The sequence below is a fragment of the Neomonachus schauinslandi genome, chromosome 4, assembly GCF_002201575.2.
Source record: "Neomonachus schauinslandi chromosome 4, ASM220157v2, whole genome shotgun sequence".
In the NCBI taxonomy this organism is placed as follows: Eukaryota; Metazoa; Chordata; class Mammalia; order Carnivora; family Phocidae; genus Neomonachus; species Neomonachus schauinslandi.
In genome coordinates this window covers 101,821,568-101,828,434 of record NC_058406.1, presented here as the reverse complement: position 1 = coordinate 101,828,434, position 6,867 = coordinate 101,821,568, and the positions used below count along the sequence as shown (strand labels likewise).

General features: G+C 43.0%; 1 non-coding gene across 1 annotated transcript; it reads right to left on the bottom strand.

The window, feature by feature from the left end:
• On the bottom strand, positions 1–72 carry TRNAE-UUC. The gene has a single exon. It is a non-coding gene; the product is annotated as a tRNA-Glu (tRNA).
• Between the last annotated feature and the right edge of the window lie 6,795 nt (positions 73–6,867).

Genomic DNA, 6,867 nt, shown 5'->3' with positions numbered 1-6,867 from the left:
TTCCCCGACCGGGAATCGAACCCGGGCCGCGGCGGTGAAAGCGCCGAATCCTAGCCACTAGACCACCAGGGAACCGTAGGTCCAACTTTCTTTAAAAAGGATCCTCTGACAAGAGTTAGCCCCCTGGCTTGATCTCTAGGAAGTCCCCTGTCTTTGCTTTTACCGTGTCTCCCGCTCTCTTAAGGAATTGTCCCCTAAAGCCATTCCCTACCCGCTTTCTCAAACAAAGAGCCCCACAGGAAAGACCGAGAGTTCGGCGGGACAGGTCCCGCCCCGAGGCCCGCCAGGTCCACGAGCGCCGGCACCAGTCGCCCCGCCCGGCCGCCGCTCAGAGCTGCCTTTGCGAGGGGGCCGCGTGCGGACACGACGTCGCGGGGAGGACGGGGGAGGGGAGGCGCCCGGCGTGAGACCCCGGGGTCCCCAACATCACCAGGTGGACTCCGGGGGACGCAGCAACCGAGGCGGCGCGGACCGAGACCGCTTTCGGGAAGGTTCGGCGGCCCCGAACGGGACCCGGGGTCTTCCCCCTAACGACGCGCCGCCCTGCGCTTCCACCCTACCTCCGCCGATGCTCTGCACGCTCGGGCCCGAACTGTCCTCTTGGACGCCGGCCTCTCTCCCGCCACACAGCCGCTCTGTCAGAAACTCGTGTGTCTTCTTTCGTCGGCCGCGGCCTTGGAGCCACGCTTCTCCTTGCTGCCCGCTTTCGGCAGACGACCCTCCCGGTACAGGCGGGGAGAAGGACTCCACTCACGACCCCCGCTCCGCTAACACTTCAGGCTTTGGGACCTTTAACCTCGGGACCGGGCCTGGGCCGCCGTGGACACTCCCCCTGCGCTCTGCGCGTCAAACTACCCTCTTCCGGGCCCGGCCTCGAGGGGCAGGGGCAGCGCCGGGCCCCCTCAGCGCGGCCCCTCTCGCCGGTGCGAGCCCCGCACCCCTGCGCGCGGCCTGCGGACCAGCTCCGGGCGGCGTCGATTCAGTGTGTCGGGCGGGCGACGAACTCGCGACCCCCGCACCCGCTGCCCTCGCGGCCCCGCAGCCCGCACCTGCTGCCCTCGCGGCCCCCGCACCCGCTGCCCTCGCGGCCCCGCAGCCCGCACCCGCTGCCCTCGCGGCCCCCGCAGCCCGCACCCGCTGCCCTCGCAGCCCCGCAGCCTGCACCTGCTGCCCTCGCGGCCCCCGCACCCGCTGCCCTCGCGGCACCCGCAGCCCGCACCCGCTGCCCTCGCGGCCCCGCAGCCCGCACTCGCGGGCCCTAACGTCCCGGCCCGACTGAGCTGCCAAGAGGCCCAGGCGGGAGGGACCGGCAGGAGAAGGGCAGCCTCCCCTTTCGGTCCTGCCCAGTATTAGGTTCCCAGAACGCTCTGGAAGAGACAGAGAGGGAGAGGTGGAAATAGAGCCAAGGGAAGGGAAGAACTCCGTGCGATTTTCCTCATCTGAAAACCGCATGAAGATGAAATCGGGGTCCTGAGGCTGGTGAAGGTGAGTCGAGTTCCCGTCTCCATTGGGAGCCAAAGCCTTGGCCTGGCTACCAGTGAGTAAGCACCCCTGTTCCTGTGGCATTTGAACGTCTCCCCTTGGGCTTTCTGTGGATTCCAAGGATGCAATTGGTTAAGTTTATTTTTTAATGCACTTACCTGAAGTAAAAGTACTTTAAAATCTCTTAGCAAAGGAAACGGTTTCTGGTGCTTTTTGAATGAGGTCTTCCAGGGGTGGGGGAAACGCGAGAAAGCAACTACAGTTGAGAATCACACTTACCCAGGAACTGCACTTCAGCCAGGTGGGTTTGTCTTTTAGGCTGGGCCCATTTTATTTTTAAAGATTTTATTTATTTGATAGAGAGAGACACAGCGAGGGAGGAAACACAAGCAGGAGGAGTGGGAGAGGGAGAAGCAGGCTTCCCACCGAGCAGGGAGCCCGATATGGGGCTCGATCCCAGGACCCTGGGATCATGACCTGAGCCGAAGGCAGACGCTTAACCGACTGAGCCACCTAGGCGCCCTAGGCGGGGTCCATTTTATTTTAAATGCACTGTTGGTTGAATTTAAGATGAATTGAGGACGTTCGTGATAGTTTAATTTTCATAGTTATTAATTTAAATACACATTTTAAAAGTCAGAACAAGCACTTGAAGCATACCGTTTTTACAAAAATGGGAAAGAAAGATGATGTATAAATGAGAAAGCATCATAAAATGGCCTTTAAATATTGGTTGTTTCCACTAACGTTCCCCGCCCCTTGGATGGGTAACCTCTAACTCCTCTTTCTACAAAATCTGACAATCACTGCAAGACCCAGAATTCGACTTTCTAGTTCCAACCTACTCTTCCTTACACCTTTTCTCAGCATCTCCCCCTCATCTTTTCTAATACAATAAAAGTCAATTCTTACTCAGCCTCCAACTTCAACTATCTGTCCGGTAAGTTAGAGGCCCTCCCTGGACTTTATCTCCCTACAGAGAACAGAGAATTCCAAACCAAATGTTGTATTCATGGTCATAAATAATAGAAAATTTTGTTCTAGCCAAAGGCCTGGAAAATGAACTTTTTTTTTTTCAATAAAAATCTTGATTCATGGTTGAGTGTTGCAGACATTTCATCTCTCCATCATCTCTAAAGTTAACTGGAGATTTATTTTTTCTGGAAGCTGCAATAGAGGATCTTTGGCTAAGGGATCAGACATAATATGTGAGGGCATATGTCTTACAATGAAATGAGAGATGTTAAGGGACCACAGATCTTGATTTGTATGGTGGCTACTTTAGTATGTACACATTTCAAAATTTATTGAGCTGTGTGAAAAAGTTAAACCTGAAAGACTTGAAGACTTACTATTAAGCTGTTTATTACTATAAACAAGACAGTGTGGGAGTGGCAGAAAGATACATGTATATATAAATAGGACTGAATTGAGACACCTAAAATAGACCCACCTCTGGTCAAATTATTTTCCAAAAAGAGACACTAAAGCAATTCAATGGGGAAAGGACTATCATTTCAACAAATAGCATTGGAACAACTAGATATCTACATAGTGAAAAAACCTACAATCCCTAGCTTACAATATACGTGAAAGCTAATTTGAGTTGGATCATAGACCATACACACTACAACTCTAGAGTTTTAGAAGAAAATACATGAGAATATCCTTTTGACCTGGTGGTAAGCAAAGTAAATATTACACAAAAAAAAGTAAAAAGAGAAATGATAAGTTAGACTTTAACAATATTAAATATTAAAATGATAAATTATATTTTAAAACATTAAACTAATATTAGTCTGATATTAAATTAGACTTTAATAATATTCATACTTAAAATATTAAAATTATAAAATATCAAAAATATAAAAAATGTCTTCTCATTAAAGATACCATTCAGTGAAAAGGCAAATCACAGACTGGGAAAAAATATTCACAAAACATACCTGACAAAGACCCTATCTCCAGAATTTAGAATGACCTCCTATAATCAATATTAAAAACTGAAACACCCATTTTTTAAAATGGGCAAAAGCTTAAACAGACACTTCAGAGAGAAAAATATGGCCAGTAAGCACATAAAAGAGTGCTCAATATCATTAGTTGTTAGGGAAATAGATATTAAAACTGCATTGAGATACCACTGCACCCAGTAGCATGGCTAAAATAGAAAGCCTGAAAGCACCAAATCTTGGTGAAGATGTGGAACAACCAGAACTCTCACACATTTTTAGTGGGAATGTGTTATAACCATTTTGGTTTTACAGTTTATTATACATTTAAACATAAATATACACCAACATCCCTTTATTCCCATAAATTCTTCACCTAGATATTCTTCCAAGAGAACTGAAAACATATGTCCAAACCAAAAAAATTGTAAAAAGAATGATCATAGTGTTTTTATTCACAATAGCCCAAACTAGAAACTACTCAAGTGTCCATTATCAGGACACTGGTAAACAGATTGTGGTATACCCATATAATGAGATACTATTCATCAATAAAAAGGCATGAACTTTTGATATACTCCACAATATAAATAAAACTCAGAGACATTATCCAGAATACAGCAGCATACATACTCCATAATTCCATTTACAAGAATTTCTAGAAGCAAAACTAAAGTGCAAAATATCAGCACAATGATTTTCAAAAATAATGCAGAGGATAATGATAATGAGGATGATGATTCTACTGATTATGATATTATTGAGTAGCTACATTGAGGCACAGCCAAGAACGACAGAATGAAGTATCTACTCTTATTATCCCCATTTTACAGAAGAAAGAATTGAGGCACATAAAGTTTAAGTTACTTCTCCAAGGCACACAAGGGCAGAATCAGATTTACAAACCAGAACCTGTGCTCCTGAGCACGAATTGATCAGATCTTTCTTCTCAGTTTTAGGTATTTCTGGTTTTCTCAGATGTATGGGTGAGAAGAGAAGAGAAAAGGAAAGAGAGGGCAAAAGGAGGAGTGAGGGATAGAAACACAAAGATCTGTAGTCAACAAAGAGCAGTGCAGGAAACTATTATGAATGTTTTTACATCAAAGGTTATAAAAATTTCTGGGAGGTTGGTGATCTGCAAGCAAGTCAAAGATTCTTTCGCCAAAGTGGTTAAGTATTGTGCTGAGGTCAGGAAATTAATCACAAATTTTAAAGCTAAAAACTAAAACATTAAAGTTTCTAGAAGAAAATGTAGAAAAATTTATTTACAGTGTTGGGCAGGAGAGATGTCTCAGAGTAAGATACCTTAACAATAAAAGAAAAATAAATCAGATACCATCAAAATTAAAAACTTCTGTTCATCAAAAATCACCATAAGAAAGTAAAAAGGCAATCCATAGAGTAGGAAAAGATATTTGCAGTATTCTTATCTGAACATGACTTAAATATTGAATGGACAGAGAACTTTTTAGAAATCAATAATAAAAGCCAAAACATTAAAAATTAGCAAAACACCAGAATAGGCTTTATTCACAAAAGATAATTTCTAAATGGACAAAAGACATAAGGAAAGATGCTTATATCATTATTTATTAGGGAAGCACAAATTAAAACCACAGTGAGATACCTTTATGCACTCACAAGAATCAGTAAACTTTTAAAGAGGAAGAACACCAAGTGCTGACAAGAATATAGAGTATCTATACCTTGTTGCTGTTAACAAGGTAAAAACACACATTCTGGAAAACTGTTTGGCGGTTCCTAATAAAGTTAAATTTACACCCATCCCATGACCCAGCGATTCCACTACAAAGTTCATACTTGAAAAATGAATGCACATGTATAAGGGCTTTGTTCACAATGGCCAAAACTAGAAATTATCCAAGTATCCATCAACAGCTATATGGTGACACACAGGAATAACACTCATCAAGAACACTGTAATAATACACTCAACAGCATGGATGCATCTCAAAAACATTATGTTGCATGGGGGGAAAAAAAGCCAGACACACACAAAAAAATATATTCACTTTTGTGAATTTCAAAAACAGTCAACACTAACCTGTGGAGATAGAAATCAGAACCATTTATATCTACTTAATTATATGTTTTTGTTGAACCATTTTAAAGTAAGTTATATCATGATCATTGAACCTAAATACTTCAGCATGCAAATTACTTCATTGACTCCAATATTCATTAATTCAGTCTTTCAATCCACTAGACTGGGGTCAGCGAACTTTTTTTTGTGAAGTGCCCAATAGTAAGTATTTTAGGCTTTGTAGGCCTTACGGTCTCTGTTGAAATTGCTCAACTCTGCCATTGTAACACAAAAGCAGCCATAGATAATACATAAATGAGTAGTATGGTTGTGTTCCAATAAAACTTTATTTACTAAACAAGCTCTGAGTGGGATTTGGTCAGCAGGCCATAGTTTACTGACCCCTGCACAAACTCATGCCAGTGGGAATTCCTTCAAGCTGGCTGTGTTTTTTTAAAGATCCTAGTGGATTGTTAATGAATCACTGCCTTCTGATCCAAGCTTTCCCATGGTCACTCTATAATTCCCCGGCACCATTCTTGAAAGTAGTCATTTCTTTAAGAAATCTTGATTCATTTTGTAGGGAATGGTATTAAAGATAAAAACCTGGATACTATGCATAATCATGGAACTTTGGGTGATGTTGCTTTTAAATCAGTTCAGTTCACAGTGCTATAGTAGATTGTAACTGAATTTATTTATTTTACATATGTAAAATGTTCATTTGAAAATAACAGTATGATGTCTGGGTGGCTTCGTGGGTTGAGGGGCCATTTCTTGATTTTGGCTCTGGTCATGATCTAAGGGTTCAGGGAGCGAGTCCCAAGTTGGGCTCCACACTCAGCCGGAATTCTGCTTCAGGATTCTCTCTCCCTCTGCCCTACCCACCCCCCCTTACTCACTCTCTCTCTAAAATAAATAAATCTTTTTAAAAAATGTTTTAAAAATAACAGTGATTTGCGACACCTGGCTGGCTCAGTCGGTAGAGCGTCTGACTCTTCATCTCGGGGTCGTGAGTTCCAGCCCCATGTTTGGTGTAGAGATTACTTTAAAAAAATAATAAAATTAATTAATTAAAAAAATAACAATGATTATGCCTGTTTGGGGCCTTGTAATTTTTTCTTTTCTCTTGGGCTCAAAATCTTGATTGCCAGTTAACAAAATTACTTATCTAACTTGTTGCTAAAATGTAAATCAAGTCCTTTCAAAACAACAAAAAGAAATCAGAATGGTTTACTTAAGCGAAGTAACTAGGTGGGAATTGGTTGAAAAGGGCTGTACTGATGTTTCTGGTCTGATGGAAATTTTGTATAGCTTTATCTAGGTGCGGATGTTTTTACATCAAAAATATTAAAGGAGGCACACCAAGTGCCAGCAGGTCTATGGCGC